Genomic DNA, 18,352 nt, shown 5'->3' on the forward strand with positions numbered 1-18,352 from the left:
TTGTCTCTTAGATTTGGGTAGATCAGGCTTTTCAAATCAACTTTGTTTTCACCCTTGAATACTCAAAATGTGGGGGAACACATCTAGAGACCTTACAAACATGGCTTTAAAGGGAATAATGAGAGAAGGGCCAATTTCTATAGTTTCGAGATATGGTGTAAGGTGTTTCTGAGCCATCACCTACTTGTGACTTCATGAAATTGTGTTTGTCAAAGAGACAACACCATTTCAGCCCAGAGCTATTTAACTCCCCCACATTTCATCCCATCTAGTTGTAGCCAATTAACTGGTGTTCAACACTGCGTAATGAAACTCGAAGGGGCCTCCCTGCAAGGGACGTGGAGGGGCCCCCTCCGGGCTCAATCAGGAGCTCTGCAGCTCGAGTGCTGTGCTGAGGGGGGGCCCCTGGAGCTTGGGGCCCCCCCGCACAGCTGGGGCTGCGGGGGACTGTGTTACGCCCCTGGTGTTCAACTTCTGATGTCCGATAGGCAGATTATAGATTTATCACATAGATCAAAGAACCTATCTACTACCATGACTACATTGCATCTGCACAGGATTGAAAACGCAAGTCTAACCATGATTAATGCGGATTAAAGAGCTCAGGTAGATGATAAAAATGTAATATTTTCATTGATTGTTCAGATAAAAATACTTCAAACCAGGTCTAGGGAGTTCCCTCCACCCCCACCACTAATATGCTACTAATAATGTACTCAACTGATATACTGAATGTAATGTGGGAATAACTCTAGATTTGACAAGAGTGCCAATCCTAGAAAACTAATGTTTGTGCTGTCTTTAGGTTTCACTTGTTACCTTAGAACACAGGTGTGTGTATCCAAGTATAGTGAACCTATTGTTGGAACCGTCACATTGAAGAAAGTCCGGATGTACATGCACAAAGCACATGTTACTCAACTCTTCAGTTTGCAAGAACTGTCTTCAAAGGTGCAAAGGTACAGCTCATACCACCAAAAGCTGAGTTTTTAACTGACTGTGGTGGCAGCGTGATGCTTGTGCAGAGATACAACCCTATTTGGAGAGTGCCTAATGACTCTACCCATCAAAAGGCCCATTCAGTCCCATATTTGGGCATCTTTGGTGATCATGTCTTAGACCTGCATAAAATAAGTATCTTGTGAATGTGGCTTGTGTTGTTCATAGGTGAACTTGTGAGGACTGGAGTTCGTTTAACTCCACTTGTGCTACATAAAAGGATGGCTCACGTTTATAAGTTGGTGATGTCCAACTAGGACATATTAGCCTTCAGATACACTTTGCCTTCCTTCACCACTTCCAAGTGGGCTTCTTAGCCTCATCCTCAGATGTTATAACCAATAGGCAAACTATGCCCATTCCTTATCGAAGATCTTTCAATACAGATGTTGGAGACAGAGCGTTTAAGTATTTTTCTTCAGGCTAAGGGACTAATCAACTTGGTGACTATACTAGCAAGAACTTGAACCCCCTTCAAAATTGCCCTCCTTCTTCTTGCCACTAATCTTCTCAGAAATTCTTTGAGAGTGAGGAACCTTCTTAACTATGACATTGTAGATTTGGTCACCAAGGTAGTGACAATAAATCAAAGATGTAAGCGTGCCCTTTCTCCCTGGTACCAACTTTGTCTTCAAGTATCGCTTTGGTATCAAAAAATTGTTTTTCACAAACAAAACTATTCAGGATTGTCTGTACCATAGCTGAGAGTCTCCTTCGATTCTGGACCCCTCCAAATATATTATTATTTCTTCCGAAGAGGCCTCTGAGTTTTGTGGAGGATTTAAACCTATTCAATAACCATAAGAGATGAGCTTTTGGCTGTGGGTATACTTGGTACTGGAATATGCTCACCATGATTCCATTTACGGACCTGCTGTCTCCACCACTTAAATCTGTGCCCTTTTGGCGGCTGGCTCAATGGGTAACAACATAAATCACTGCCAACTTCAGAAGTTGTGCCACTTAACCCATTTCTAACTTTGCCCTTCTCAGTTCCACTGTCTTTTTATTTTTTGGCACGCTTGAGGGGCCCCTGATCCCAATGAATCCTTAAACATATAAATTGGCATTGCTTTTGTGTATCATGAGAGAGGGCGACTCTCCATTGGACTCCCCACCCTACAGTTTCAAAGGGGGTAACTATATCCTAACCCCTCATCGAACTTCTTCCCACATTCTGCCTTAGCTGCTGGCAACATTTAATAGTTTCATCACAGGGAGAGGCTTGGGGCCAAAGGTCACCTATTCTGTGTTTATTTTTGCTTGTGCGTAAGATGTAACACTATTAGGGCATCCATCATTTGGGCTACCCTTAGCTATTCAAGCATTTATTTATTTTTAAGAATGGCGGTTGCAAGATGGAGGACAGATGCTGCATCTAGAGGATAGATGGAAAGCTCCAGCCACACTATCCCCTGTGGTGTACCAGTTTACACCAATAAACAACCATATAACCTACATGATTTAGCATGCTACCACTGGTGACAAGTGCTTCAGTGCCCCACATGGAGGTAGTATGTGCTATATAAATGCTGCAATACTATACAATAATCATATACAAAGAAAGAGACATGCACAAGGGCACACTGGGTGAACATTCAGTGTTTTCTTAGGTCAATAATAACCTAGTGGTAAACAAAGCCTCTAAATCTATCTGTAAGTTAAGACACCTCACTTAACCAATCCTCAGTCATGAGACTAATACACATTGAAGGGGGTATATTTTCATCATTGACCTCTGTGAATACACTGCCACCATAAAGCTGTACCAAAAACTTTCTCAAAGCTCTTTGGTTAAGAACTTTGTGCAGCCGGTTCGTGTCGAGCAGACCGTGACCTTTAAGTAGTGTAGTTGCCTTAGCCTATGAGAAGATACCCTTGGCCAGTTTTCTCAGTTGTGTGGATCAATATGGACTGAAAACTACTTCATGTGTGCTCAACTAACCCATACCTCAAGCTTCTGCACTAGGCTGTGGGTTTCGTATAATAAACATATTAGCAAAACTATTTATAATCCCTAACTACTTAATAATTGTGTAACAATTTTTGTATGGCCACCCCCTTACGTTTTTGGACTAATGCTACTATTTTTTCGACCCTTAGAGTGCACTAAGGCCTGCTGATCAGACGCCAGTGACCTGACCCTAAAACGTGTATGTCGAATTGGCTTATACCAAATTGGCATAAACTGACTTACTTGTAAGCCCTAGTATATGGTATAAAGAATACCTAAGGCGTGTAGGTTAGAGTGTCACCTCAGGGGATTTCAGCACTATTTGTAACACAGGTAAAATGAATCCCACATTCCTCCATTACAGGCTGGCACAGTAGTTTTGAACTGTTAACCTGACTTTGCCATTTAAAGCAATTGCAAGGTCAAAACTACTCCTGAAATATGTGCAAGTCATCCCTCTGGCGGGCCTACTCAGCCATTCGGCACGGTGCAGTATATTTCACGGGCAGAACATGTATTTTACATGTTCTGCCAGTAAAAATGTGAATTTTTTGGTTTTTACTGTGGAAAGACTTGGGCGCCCCATTAGCAAGCACAGGGTTACACGCTGACCCCTAAGCTGTGCTATCTCATGAACAGTGTGACAAGAGTTGATACTCCAAGATATCAAACAACTCGTAACATTGAGCAAGACAAGATTGTTTAGTTGAAATTAATTTTACAGGTGGTGGTGTGCAACTTTTAAAAAGTTGCCACTTAGTTTCTGTCGATCTCCAATGCCTGTAACAGAGGAGGGGAAACCAATTGTCATCCCGTTTTTACAAGGGCATGTAGCACCCTTGGTAGCCACACCTCTGGGTTGGGATAGGGAGCTTGGGACACCGAAAGAAGAGTTCTGCCATCTTGAGGGTGGGCAGAATGGTGCATCTTGGGATAGCCAGATGCCACATTTTCCGGGAAGTGGTCATCAGAAAGAAGGCAACATGGAAGGTCATCTGATACTGACTGCGTCTACCATTAAAGCACTTTCTGAGCATAAAATGGGCACTGCTGCACTGTGAAACCGGAAACGAGAGACTTCACCAGTGTGGACTGCACCTGCTGAACCTGGTGCCTAGCATAGGAGAAGAGACTGTGCCTGCTGTGTTCTGCTCATGGAGAAGTCATCGCCAGGGCCCAGCCAAAGTGAAAGACTCCAAGGGTCAGTTGGCGGACCTCCTGTTCACAGCATAGGGCACAACAGCTGAAGAAGCCTGCTGGGGCAAGTTGGTAGACCAGAATATTCAGACTGCCGCCAGCCTCCACTGTGCAGCAGCAGAGACCAGAACTTGATGCTCAAAGCTGTACCCGAGGCCGAGGACGTGGCAGAATCCTTAAAGTGAAGCCTGGTTACCTAGAAGTCGAGTTACTACCTAGGGAAGGATTTGCCTGTGACCACGATACTGGGTGACTGGTAGCCAAGTGGTGACTGGACTTCAACCAGGGGCAAGAGGACTTCAAGGGGTGCCTACTCAGTGACCAGGACTACCTTACACCTTTCGTGGAATTAGGAATAACAGCAGGCAAACCTCCATCGACCACATCGCATCCACAGCATTCTTGAGCATCTTCAGCATCCTGTATCCCTTGCATCAGGACCACTTCCATAGGAACCTATGGCAGAGAGGTAAAAGTGCCTGGAACTTCCCAAGGCCTGCTTCTGCCTTTCAGGTAACTGCTTCTCTGTTCTTTGCTGGTCCCGCTGACTGGCTCCCTATCTGACTTGGTTGTGTAAAGTAACTCTAAGTAACGCATTGTCATTTGCCCAAAGGTTTCATGAAAAAGTTTCTAAGTGTCAAATTCATTGAGTTTACCAACGCTTGTTTGTGGCTAAATGAAAAAGTGCATATTTACTGTGTCGTGTAAAAGTTATATCTCCGACACCCTCCGATGGATCAGTTTCGTTGTAGTGTCAAAAAAACAGTCTATTTTTATAAATTGATGTCTGATTTCCTAAGTGTGTCATGTACTTCTTATTCAATTATTTTGGTGCTGTTTAAATGCTTTACACGCATTCCTTTATGTAAGCCTTGATGCCTAGAGCTACAGCTATCCAGGGTTGAGCTAGTAACAAGTGAAACCTACTGGTCCTAAAGGGACTGGTAAGTATATTACACAGTGAGGTTGCACAACCACACAATATTATACACCCTATATCCTCACAAATTGTAAGCGCGTTATTTTTCGTATGGGGGCAGGGGTCATGTATGAAACAAATGGCCATGATGATCTATCTTCTCTGTCTTCTGAAACCCAAGCAGGATGAGGAGGCATGGGGCTAGCTGAGTGGAAGAAAGCAGGAAGGATTAGGGGCAAACGATGATTGTGAGAGGGGTCAGGAAAGAAATGCTAGATGAGAAGGCTTGGCGTGAAGAAGGGCAAGGGGGCACGTGTAAGGTATAAGGAGGATCCGATGGGTTGAAGCAAGAGAGGAGAAAGGAAGAGAGGGAGAAAAGGAGAGGTAGTTGGAGAATCCCCCCTTCCATGATTGTGCCAAAGGATCAATGGAGCAGCCCTTCACCCCCATGTGCAAGTCGCCGCTCCGTTGCCGATGCCTTAGCCTGAGGCGCCGTTCTTCAACCCCGGTTCGAGCGTGCTCCGCTCCTGACTTAACTTTCATTGTAGCCACCTCTGGGTAGTTATTTGATTTTTTATTCTGTATTCTGTTGCATGGATTTATTCAGTTTGCTTGATTTCTTCTTCTGTCTACCTGTTTGCCTGTACTGCACTTCTTTGCACTGTAATTGTTCTCTTTTATTGTTACTCTTACTTTAACCCCAAGCTCGCCTTATTCCATTGCTGCAGAGCACCTTTCCGTGCTCTTCTGTGTTTTTCCCCATGCACCCCCTGCATCGCCCTACCAGTCCTAACTGGTTCACCTAGTGCTGGCCCACCTTCAGCCCCTTCAGCCTCCCCAGGACTACTCAATGGAGGCTGTTGCATGGCCACACCACCGGCACGCCAAAGGCAAGCCTGTCTGTGCTTATCCACATCCCTAGTGCTCCCAGCTCCAGGAACCCTGGATCACCGCAACACGGAAGATACCACTCTGCTGAACTACACGCCTTGTACTCGACTCGCCACAACAACTGCTGCCTCGCATCACTGCACACTATGGGAGGACCGTTCACCTGCACCCAGTGCCGATTCAACGCAAGCCCATCCTTGTCAGACAACACCACACCCACCAGAAACCAACCACTGGCCCAACTCAAATGTATTCTGCTGAACTTCACATCCCTCCGCAAACACACAACCGAGATCTGTGACACCAACCTTATCCCGACGTAATCTTCATCACCGAAACCTGTCTCATCCTGACATCAGCCCCTGACATCGCAACACCAAACCTGACCGGATACAAGATGAAGCACCGAGACAAACAAATGCAGAGGAAGCATAGCAATCATAAACAGGGAATCCACCACCTGCACTGTCACCATCAAGAATGCAACACCCACCATGAAACACATGAACTTCCAGATCCACCTTGATGCCAAAAACACCATACAAGTCACCCTCGGATACAGACCACCAGGACCTCACATGAGCATCAGTGACACAATTGCAGAATTTATCACCCTGCACACCATCGACTCAGACTGTTATATCTTTCTCGGAGACCTCAATTTCTGCCTAGATGACCACACGGGCACCAACTCAAGCGACCTCCTAGAGAGACTACACAACATCGGCCTCAAACAAATTGTCATTGACCCGATACACAGAGCAGGACAGACCCTTGACCCCATCTTCCCATCTAGCAACAGAATTAAGTACAGCCACAGATCTGAACTCACTTGACCATGCCATCCTACACTTCAGCCTCATTGGTCCACCATGCCCAGCCCCCACCTACAACAGTGCACCCTACCGCTACTGGGCAGGCTTCACCCAGCAAGACAGACACCCTCAACTTCACCAAGCCCAACACCCACAGACCCACCAAACAAGCCACCTGGTACACTTCAGAACTACGCACAGCAAAACAGGAATGCAAACGATTGGAAAGGAGATGGAGAACCAGCAAGAACAACATCGACCGAGACAGGTACAAAACGACCCTCAACACTTACCGCCGCCCCCTTAGAACCACAAAAAAAGACGCCCTCACCCGCCGCATCAAAGCCAGCTCCAACCAAACCAAAGAACTCTTTGCCATCATCAAATAATTCTCCTGGCCCCCAGCCAGAGATAACATGATCCCTCCCTCTCAATAGCTCTGTAACAAATTCGCCAACCACTTCCACAACATGACTTCAGCCATCTACAAAAACTTCGACCCCCAGCCTGCTGCCTCCCACACTCCCATGATGAACACAGACACAACACAATAGCTCTCCACATGGGACCAACTCACAATACCCACAACCACCGCCCGATGAAGTCCATCCACTCTGGAGCACAGGATGACCGCTGCCCTCACTGAATCTTCAACCTCAGAAACAGCTAAATCAGCCCCCAGCTCACCACCATCTTGAACACCTCCATCAACTCCAGCACTTTCCCAGAAGCCTGGAAGCACACAGAGGTCAGGACCCTCCTCAAGGAGCCATCAGCAGATCCCACAGAGCTACAGAACTGCCAAAGAATCTCCCTCCTTCCTTTACCAGCCAAAGTCCTGGAGAAAGCCATCAACACACAACTGAACAGTCACCTGGAAAGACACAACCTACTCGATGCATCTCAATCGGGATTCAGGGCCAACCACAGCACAAAACAGCCTTGATTGCAGCGATAGACAACATAAATCTCAAGATGAGACAAGACAACCGCCCTCATCCTCCTAGACCTCTCTGCAGCCCTCAACACTGCTTCCCAGTGAACACTCATCCAACAACTCCGCCAGATCAGAATCACAGGCAACGCACTCAAGTGGTTTGAATCCTTTCTCTCAGGATGTACCAAGAAAGTTCACCTCCCACCATTCACCTTGCCACCTAAAAACATAATCTGCAGAGCACCACAAGGCTCTTCCCTGAGCTGTACCCTCTTCAACGTCTACATGACACCACTCACGGACATTGTAAGATCAAACAAATCATCTCCTACTCTTACGACATCCAGCTCATCCTTTCATTATCAGGAAACCCCACTAAGGCCGAGAACAACTTCCACATGCAGAGCCTCACAACATGGATGAGAAACAGCTGCTTCAAATTAAACGCCGACAAAATGAGGTTGTGATCTTTGGCAGGGACATCTTCTGGTGACCCTCTGAGCTTGGAGCCACCCCCGTACCCAAAAACATACATTCAACCTAGGCATCATATTTGACAGCAAACTCACAACGAAACAAAAGATTCAAAATGTGCCTCAGCCTGTTTCCACACAATCCGACTACTCTGGAAAATCTTCAGATGGCTCCCCACAACTGACGGAAAACATTCACACAAGCCCTCATCACCAGCCGACTCGACTATGCCAATGCACTCTATGCAGGCACCTGGACTGAACTCATGCAAAGACTCCAAACCATCCAGTGTAGTGTAGTTCCTATAGTACCCTCATGCAGGACCTGCGCTTTTGGATAACATACACTGTGGGTCTGATGGCAGACTGACTCTGTGCACCCCCGCCGAGTATGTTATCCTTGTTTTGCATTAGCTAGCTCACAGTGCCACTAGAATCTCCTTTTATCAGAGAGATTAGTTTTTGGCAACCTCAGAACACAACAAACCCTGATTCCTCAGACTCGTGGAAACAATATACTACTTTTCACCCACTCACTCATGCTTGCTCATTTTCTCTCAGAGAGAAACACAGAAGAAAATCGGGCATGTTTACAATAAGAATTTATTGTACCGTTGTTCTTCTCGTGTAAAATATATGCGCTGCTACAACTGTTACCCAGTAGCAGAGATATGGGATCAGCAGTACAGTGAATAAAAAGGAATAGTACAGTTCTACCATTTTGCAATAGTCATGAACATATACATGAATATAAAATGCATTTAAAAAGCACATACTCCTAAGATGCCTGTCTAGATGTACCTAAGTGTACCTAGCATGTGAGTAGGTGCGAAAGAGCTAATAAGCCTAGGAGACAAGAATCCCGCTAGGATTTAGTCGAACCCCATTACCTGAATAGTAAGAGTGTGGGACTTCATCCCGGACTCGAGTTGGACACCCCGCGAGGGATGGTTAGACCACTGTTATCTGGAGAGACTGCATGCAGGAGTCTCAGCGTCTCTGGTCAGTGTGTCGGCCTTGAAGTCTCAGTTCCCTTCTGACTACTGATAGCAAGAGGTGCTGTATTTATACAGTCCATGTGCGTGTGTTCGCTATTGCTTAGTATGAGGATAACGTTGGGACTTGGGGATTAAACCTTGTGCGTGGATAGGAGAGGTGAGGTATACCACCCGGGTAGTGTTCTCATAAATTATTCATATGTGCTAAGGATGACGTCTTAGCAATAGCGATTGGGAAACCCTCCCTCTGCATGGAACTAGATGAAAGGTTTAGTCCATAAAAGGCGTCAGTCCTTATAAGGCGTTATGTCCCTACAAGGCATTCTGTCCTTATTAGGAGTTATGTCCTTATAAGGCTCGTTCATATGAAATGAAGGGGAGATGATGTAGGGAAAGTGTGTGATGTTCTCTGGAACTATATTAGGGTACTGATATGAAATAAAACACCAGAACACATCAGGCAGACTCATCCTTGACCTACCCAAAAGATCACACATCTCCACCCACCTGAGAGACCTCGACTGGCTCCCCATACAGAAGAGATGCCAGTTCAAGCTCCTCACCCACGCATCCAAAGCTCTCCACAACATCAGACCTGACTACATGAACCACCGCCTGACTTTGCAATAACCCACGAGACATCTCTGCTCCTTTCACCTCGTCCTCGCATGCACACCGTGAATCCGCCTCACCTGCACCGGAGGACGGTCCTTTTCCTACCTCTCCGCCAGATCCTAGAACTTCCTCCCTCTCCACCTTCGCACCACCCCGTCGCTGACCACCTTCAGGAAGCAGCTCAAGACCTGGCTCTTCGACTGACTCTGCTCACCAGCACCTGGATAACCCCCAGGGTAATTATAAGCTCTATGCAACTGACTGATTGATTGATCCTTCTAGAAAAAATGAGGACACAAATGTATTTTTGGGGAATCCGCATAACACTCTGGTTTCTCATCAAAACGAAAATACTTCTGCCATTTCAGTTTTTCAGAATGAAGGTATTCATGAGGTTCATTTCAACAAATTTGGGAATGTCATTCATTTGGAGAAAGGTTTTCTGGAAAACGTCCTACAGACATGTACACAAAAGATCCTTGAAGGGAACTAGAGATGTTAATGCTCACAATGGAGAACAGCAGATATATGCAAATGATACACACATCGACTTAAACTGGAAAAAAGATCTGCTCTGCAGTGGTTTAGCAGCTTGAAGCAATTCAAGTCATAGATGCAAAAATAAAATCCCTTTGCATGAAGTTAGAAAAATTGAGCCCTGCAGCAATTTGCAAGTTTCGAAATAAGAGTCTCCTGTTTGAAAATTCTTTCTCCTTTCCACACCTAGGGAACGATGTCACTAAGAATGTGCGTTGTCACATTTCAAAACCTTATGTCTACGGCATACATCTGTAAAAGTATAAGAAGAAAGCAATGGCACTGTAAAACGCGGACCCTATGCCACCACTATGTTCACACCCCTCTTGTCAATGTCAGCAGTAGCAGTGGAAACACCTCCCTCCCTGCCGGCCCACACGTTGCTTGTAAACCTCCAGTAGAGGTCGTGATGTTGTCGGATGGCGAAAACACTGGAAGGACATTTCAGCAACCAGGGTCTCTAAGCATCCCTCAGGGGTCCAAGGTCTCTTCGCCACCAGGCTTTTAGTTGGACTGATGCTTTGTCTGGAGATTGTCTGGGGGAGTTAGATGTGGTTGAGATGTCAACTATCTGTTTGTAAGTTTCACAAAGTATGACGCCTGCTCACGACAGTTGTAAAAGTACCCAGCATTGAAGTCAGAAGCATAACCATCACAGCAGCAAGGATGTTCGCTGCTCTGCCTTTAAGGCTGGCGCTAACTTCCTAATTCCAAAGAAAGCAGGGGAAGTTGTACTGTGGGAACAGTTGGGCCATGCGCTCGGTTGTAAGGACACTAAATTATTTTGGTCCATTGTTGCAACTGGAGTAAATGGGTATTCTTCTGCACCTGCCCCAAATATAGCTGCCTCAATTTGGGAAAAACACTTTGGTGACTTGTATGGCACACATGACCTTGATAGAATTTCTGCAGATACCTTTGATTTTTCTCTTGTCCAAGTGGATCTTGCCTCTATTGAATCCTTTACTTTGGCTGAGGTGGAATCCGCAATTGGGAAAATGCTTCTAAATAAAGCACCAGGTCTTGACAAACTGCCCGGAGATCTATTTAAGTCCCAACCAAAGATTTGGGCACCCTACCTGGTTGTCCTATTTAATAGCATTCTACAGGGGGGTGAAGTGCCCTACACTTGGCTTGGGGCTGAAATTGTACCTGTTTTTAAAAAGGGTTGCCCATTGACTCCCTCCAACTACAGACCTATTAGTTTAATAGACACCTCACAAAAACTAATGGGGAGAGTCCTTTTGGACAGGGTCCTTGGCTGGATTGAGGAGAATGAAATCCTGACCACCTTTCAGGGAGGCTTCAGGGCTGGTACTTCCACCTTAGACCAGATCTTTCGTCTGCAGGTCCTGTACTGGAAAACTGCCTTGGTTGAGGGTGGCAGCCTCTACCTGGTGTTTGTGGACCTGCGGGCTGCTTTTGATCTGGTCCCTCGTGCCAAAATATGGCAAGTCTTGGCAGACCTGGGCCTTCCATCTTATCTATTGGCTGTCTTAGTTAGGCTTCATGCCAATAATTATGCCCAAGTAAGATGTGGTAAATATGGCGAACTCACTGATCGCTTTCCTGTTTCAAAAGGAGTTCGCCAAGGGTGTGTCCTGGCCCCCACACTGTTCAGCCTTTACATTAACGGCCTCATTGACCATTTAAACTCTATAAAAAATACTGACACTCCCAGACTAGCTTCAGGACGTGTGCCCGCATTGATGTTCGCGGACGATACCTTGTTATTATCTAGAACGTCGACGGGCATACAAAACACCCTGAATGGTTTCGCCAAATTCTGTGAATTAAGAGGACTCAAAATAAATCTGGAAAAAAACAAATATATGATCTTTAACCCCCCTGTGCGGGTGCGTCCCAATCCAGTCTTATTTGGTATTCCCCTCGAGAGAGTTAAAACCTTTGTATATTTGGGTGTGACTTTAACTGAGAAATTTTCTTGGAACTCCCAGATTGCAAAGTCAACACTCAAGCTCGCTCAATTGACAGGGGGCTTGAATAAAGTTTTTAAAAGATCGAGTTTTAAGCCAGTCTCTCCCGCCCTTGAAATTTACTGTAGACAGGCTAGAGTGGCCGCAACATACGGGGCCGAACTCTGGGGACACAAGCAGTCAGTGTCTCTTTCAAGGGCTGAGCAATCCTTTTTAAGATCTCTCTTGGGGCTTCCTTCCAGCACACCGTTGATCCCTCTTAGGTTTGATCTTGGGTTGGTCCCCATAGAGGAGATCATCAGTGCAAAACCCATCCTGTACTGGAAAAGGCTTTGGTCTGTGCCCGAACTGACCTCATTCAAATTAGAGTTTGCTGAGATCTGGCCTGCACTTAAACCAAAAAAGATCCCTGGGCTTTTGTATATTAATAAAGCTTGTACTTCATTAGGACTTCTGGAAATGTGGGCGAATCCGGAGGAAAGTTGCCCTGCGATATCAAGGAAGGAAATTCTTTCTTTGGTGTCCTTGGAAAACTCTTCTTCACACCAGAGTTCTTTAATTACGGGTAGGTTGACCTTGGAATTCCTCCTGGTTAAACAAGACCCTAAACTCGAGGAATTCATGGACCAAATAGAACCCCCACTTGCCCGCAAATTGTACATCCAGCTAAGGTATGGTACCTTACCGGTTAGGTCTCTTACTTCCAAGTGGCAGGCACAAAATTTGGAAAGCTGTCCTGCTTGTAACTATAAATCTGAGTCTGTTTTACACACTTTGTTCTTTTGCCCCGCGTATCACTTAATTAGGAAAAGTTGTCTGATCCCCATTTGTAGGAATCTGGGTCTTCGCCATTTTAAGCAGGCCTACAGGATTCTAGTTTATGATACCGACCCAAAAATTGTCTTCGCTGTATCCCGCTATCTCTACAGCATGTGGCGAAGGAGACTAACGTTCTTAACTTAACTACCTTCATATTGATGACTTCAGTTTAATCTCTTTTTAAAAAAACAGGATTTTTAACTCTGAAATGTTATTTATTGTCTTATTGTGTATATGTAATTGAGGATGTATGTTTGTACGCTTTTATGGTCTTCTGACCGAAATAAAGTTATCAAATGCAACAGATGCTAATTCCACTCTGACATGCATGCTTTTCTATACACCGTGTTAGTAGCATGTTTTAGCAGCGCACATTTAGCACAGTAAAGACCACACAATAATAGCACAGCCGCCCGTACATCGCAGGCTGAAAAACACAAGTGCATTTCCAGAGATGATTCGTATAGGATTTCTTCGGCAATGCTGCCATCTAGTGGAATTGTTGGGGGTCTATGTTGGTTGTGTGACTTTGCTACCATTATCTCAACGTGAATCTGTTTCAATCTCCGGTGAGCCTGTATGCTTGTGGCTTGGTGCCGCTATTAACCACCCTCGCGCAATAAACAGACCACGCTGATGGTTAAGCGTAAAAGGCCATTTATTAGGACCAGGCTGCACAACATCTCAAATAAACAATAACATCAAAACTCCACCCCCTAACCCCAGCCTGGCCCTATCGTGCGAATGACCCCGGGGGAAGACTAGTCTGCGACTCTGCTTCCCCCGGGCCCGACATTCTCTCCAGTCTGCCCATGCCTTCTGGAAGTGCCTCATATTTAAAATACCTATTTATTTATTCAATTGTTTTTGTGATTTTATGTAGAGAGGACATGGCCCGGAGGGATCAGAGCGCTTTACAATAAAGCAGAACATACCAATAAATGGGGAGAGGATGTGGTCCGTCGGCTAGATTGCCGAACTTTGGTGCTGCTGGAAACCAGGGTTCGAGCCTCGGAGCCTTGGAGTCGCGTCCACATCCTGTGATTCTGGGCAAATCACCCAATCTCCCAGTGCCTGAATATGTAACATAACGGTGCTCATGTAAAGCGCTCCAATACCTTTGGGTCGAGTTTGCACAATAAAAAAATAAAAACGAAAAAGAAAATGAACCTGTATTTGAAGCAGCGGCTCATCCGCTATGGCGGAGGAGCATCGCGCCCCCCAAAAAAATGTGACAGGAAGGGCCTGGGGGTTGACAAAACTGAGGGGAGTGGTGTGTGAACTCCCTTCACTGCACTGCACATGACGGTTTAGCCAGCCAAACCGTCATTCACCGTGAAGCTCGGAAAGTAGCTGGAGCTGGAGAGGGCAGGCATAGACTTCCATAATCGAGACCGCTCAGGCCAATCCTGAAGCTACTCTCATGTGAGAGCAGTTTCAGGATTTGCCGTTGGGTGCATCAAGAATAGGGAAGAGGAGAGGAGCGCAATACGGGCGCGGCTGGCTGAAGATAAGTTTAAAAAAAAATATTCTTTATTTCACCCCACCCTTCACGATACCTATGCCCCCACCACCCCATCCCCCGCCCCACCACTTGCAGCAAATACCGGTGCGACTACTTTAAAGGTGGAGTAATCACCAGGTTGGCCTCCCCATGAGGAAGAGCGCTTCACACGTGTTTGTTGTAAAACATAGAAATGAAAAGCAGGTGGTACAGTACCAAGCTAAGCTCTTCAGCCACTTGTGCAGGTTGCGGGTGGTATGAAAGGAGAAGGAGCGGTTAAGCCAGGTGTCATCATAGCTGCCAAGGTTTCAGATTGCTATGTGTGACATTTTCATAATTTCAGTGTAATTATGAGTGACATTTTCAATGACTATTAGTGACACTTTTGCAGGAGCAAAACCAAGCGATGAAGACAAGGGAAACATGCTGGGGCTGAATAAAGAAGACTTAAGACACAGTCACATAAACCCTGGCACCAAAATAAAAGTTGCCCACCCTCATTAAGCAAATCAGGCAATTAAAATGTGGCCCATATTAGCAAGTAAGGGCAGTTTTGAATTTGTCAAGACATTATGTATCGTGTTTTGCAATGTATAGGAGACTGCATGCAATTAAGCTTGCCGCATGCAACGTTTGTTGTAATATCAGCAAAATGAAAAGTAAAATCCGGTGCACCATGCCCACAAACAGCTAAACAAAATAAGCCCATAGACGGACCAGACACATGGTACCCTTTTAGGCATGCACTGGTAGCTAGCCGCAAGTCAAGGAAAAATAAAGCTGCCTCCCGTCCTGATACCTCGGTTTGTATACGTGTGTTATGCAAGGTAGAGAGACTCCTGGCATTTAAGCTCCTGGCAGGGTTTCTTAATTATATCAGGGGAAGAACAGGAAAACCCGGTGCTGCGCACCAAAACTAGGACGTCCGCCCTCAAATAGCAGAAGAAAATCAGCCCACTCACTGACCTATGATAGTGACGGTCATCTTCACGTGGTTGGGAAGGCCCTTCACTGGTGCCAGGCTCAGCAAAGAAACCAAACGCTGCTGCCCACCACCTCCACTGGCCGCATAGGTATTGTGCAGGATAGAGACTCCTTGCGTGCAATGTTTAAGGCCCAGGCAAGCTTTGTTGATGTCGGGGAAATCAACAATAAAACCCTGGTGCTCCCCATGGGACACACAGACCCTCAAACAGCCCAAAAATATTAACTAACAATCTTACCTGGCTGTCAGATCTTCCCTCTGAACTACACTGGCTTCAGCGCAGCACAGAAAACAAAAGCTGTCGGCCACTTCCTTGAGATCTCTGGGGCCAATCAGTCACTGAGTGATCATGGTGGGTTGCGGCTTTCTTGAAAATAACAAACAGACAAGGTTCCGCCCCTGGATCCACGTGAGGCACTGCAGAGTCCTCCTGATAATATTTTATATCACCTCAAGTGGCGCTGGCAGACCATGCGGTATGCTAGAGCGGGAGGCTGGCTTGGCTAGCTGATTGAAGCCACGACTAGCTCACACAGCCCCTACTATATAGTTCAGGGCAAAAGTGTATTTATCAGGTACAGAGCGCACTTACTGGCAGCACGCTAGCCACTTAAATACAGTTCTAGGTTCCTTGAGCGCACGTCTCACGGTGTGGTCATGGCACTATAAATGCGTGACCAATGCATTTCAGTGCGGTGATGTGGAGCGCCACACTGGAATGCGTAAGTCTATTACCTCATGAGTCATGCTTGGCAGGACTGGTGTTCAAAAGAAAAGAGCTTTGTTTTGCTCTGTTATGTGAGTTTGTAGAGCGTGGCTAATCACCTGTGAGGGTATCTGGGTGCTTAGTAGGGCAGGCCTGAAGGGGAGGAGGAGATCATGCCTGTTAGAAAGGTTCTGCGGTGTTTCTGGGGGTTGTTCCAGATCATGGCTGTAAGGTATGAGAAGCACGGTCCTCCGCTTCTGGTCTTGTTGATGTGAGGGAGCTGTTCTCTTGCCTGGGATGCATATCAAAGGTGTCTGATGGGTTGTTAGAAGTCAAGGTGGTGGTTGAGGTAAGCTGGACCGGTGTGAAGAGTTATGCAGGCATGGGTGAGTAACTTGAACTTGCATCTTTCCTGAACTGAGAACCACTGGAGATTGTTGGGGTGTGGAGAGATGTGGTTATTTCACGTGATGTTCAGGATGAGTCGGATGGTGGTGTTCTTGGTGGTTTGGAGTCTGTGTAGTACATGGGCTGGGATTCTGATGAAGAGGGCGTTTCCATAATCAAGTCTGCCTGTGATAAGGGCCTGGGTGACTGTTCATCTGGTGTTCAGTGTGATCCACTTGAAAATCTTGCGTAGCATTTGCAGGATGTCTAAACATAATGAGGAGACTGCGCTGATCTGTCTGCTCATGGGAGGGGTTGGTGTCCAGGATGATCCTGAGGTTCTTGGCATGGTCCACATGTGTGAGTGGGAGGCCAAGTTCAGTGGGCCACCTGGTTTCTTCAGAAGATTAGGACTTCGGTTTTATCTGTGTTGAGCTGGAGGCAGTTGTCTTTCATCCAAGCATCAATGTTTCCCATGTCGTTGGCGAAGTTTGCTTTGGCTGTGCTGGTTGAATGAGTAAGGGAGAGGATGAGCTGTATGCTGGTGGTGTAGGAGACTATGTTGGTGCTGTGGGCTCTGACGATGTCTCCAAGGGTCATAATGCAGATTTTGATGAGTATTGGGCTGAGCGACGATCATTGAGGGACTTCGCAGATGAGTTCCTTTGTTCTGAGGCATAGGGGGGAAGTTTAAACATTGAATTCTGTCCATGAGGAAGGAGGATATCCACTTGAGGGCCGGTCTACAGATACCCAAGTGCCAACATTTTCTGATGAGTGACTTGTCAGAGAAAGGTGCGGAGAGGTCCAGGAGGGTGAGTGCATTCGTTTCTGTTTGTGACGCCTTGGCCATAGAGATGTGACTATTGTACTTTTGTTTGAAATTTTTCCTTTCTTCGTAGAGGTCTTTGGATTACCAAGGGCAAGATGGTTTGGGTTTAGTGTATTTGCTCTTGATGGGTGTGATTTCCCTGATCAGGGAGTCCATGCAGGAGTTGAAATTGTCTGTGGCCTTGTTGATGGCAAGATGAGGAACTAGTGAGGTCAAGTTCAGGGGCGTAACACAGGCCCCCGCATCTCCCGCAGTGCAGAGGGGGCCCCCAATCTCCAGGGGGCCCCCTCAGCACTGCACTTCGGCCGGGGAGCTCCTGATAAGAGTCCGGAGGGGGGCCCCTCCACGTACCTTGCAGGGGGGCCCCTTCAATTATCGTTACGCCACTGGTCAAGATTGATATGGCTACGTTGGTCATGGTTTCAGTATCTATGTTGCAGGTATCTCTGAACCAGATTTGTTCTTTCTATGGTTGTCCAGGGGTTTTCTTGTTTGAGAAAGAGACTATGAAGGGAATATGCTGGTGATCGACCAATCAACCAGGGTGGAGTCACTGGACAAAAGGAGAGGTGTTGAGGAGATAATCAGGTTGAAAGTGGCACCTTGTATTGTGTGGGTTTCTGGCGGTGATAGAGGTCATTGTCTTCTGGAAAAGCTGCAAAGTGGTCCAGTGGTTTATTTCCTTCAGAACCCCAGTGGAGGTTGAAGTCACAGAGAAAAATAATGTTGTCAGAGCTAATTAATTGTTCTGTAAAGAATTCCATGCACTCTTCGATGAAGGTGTTGGTTTAATCAGGGGAGAGGGGTGGTAGATCATGTCTCTACCTGAGATTAGAGGAGGCTTGTA

At 46.2% G+C, this 18,352-nt stretch overlaps 1 protein-coding gene across 3 annotated transcripts in view; it reads left to right on the forward strand.

The window, feature by feature from the left end:
* The window catches only part of LOC146784167 (uncharacterized), a 901,426-nt gene that overhangs the window by 258,130 nt on the left and 624,944 nt on the right, over positions 1 to 18,352 (forward strand). The window lies entirely within an intron of this gene.

Source organism: Triturus cristatus, chromosome 11 (genome assembly GCF_964204655.1).
Source record: "Triturus cristatus chromosome 11, aTriCri1.1, whole genome shotgun sequence".
Taxonomy (NCBI): domain Eukaryota; kingdom Metazoa; phylum Chordata; class Amphibia; order Caudata; family Salamandridae; genus Triturus; species Triturus cristatus.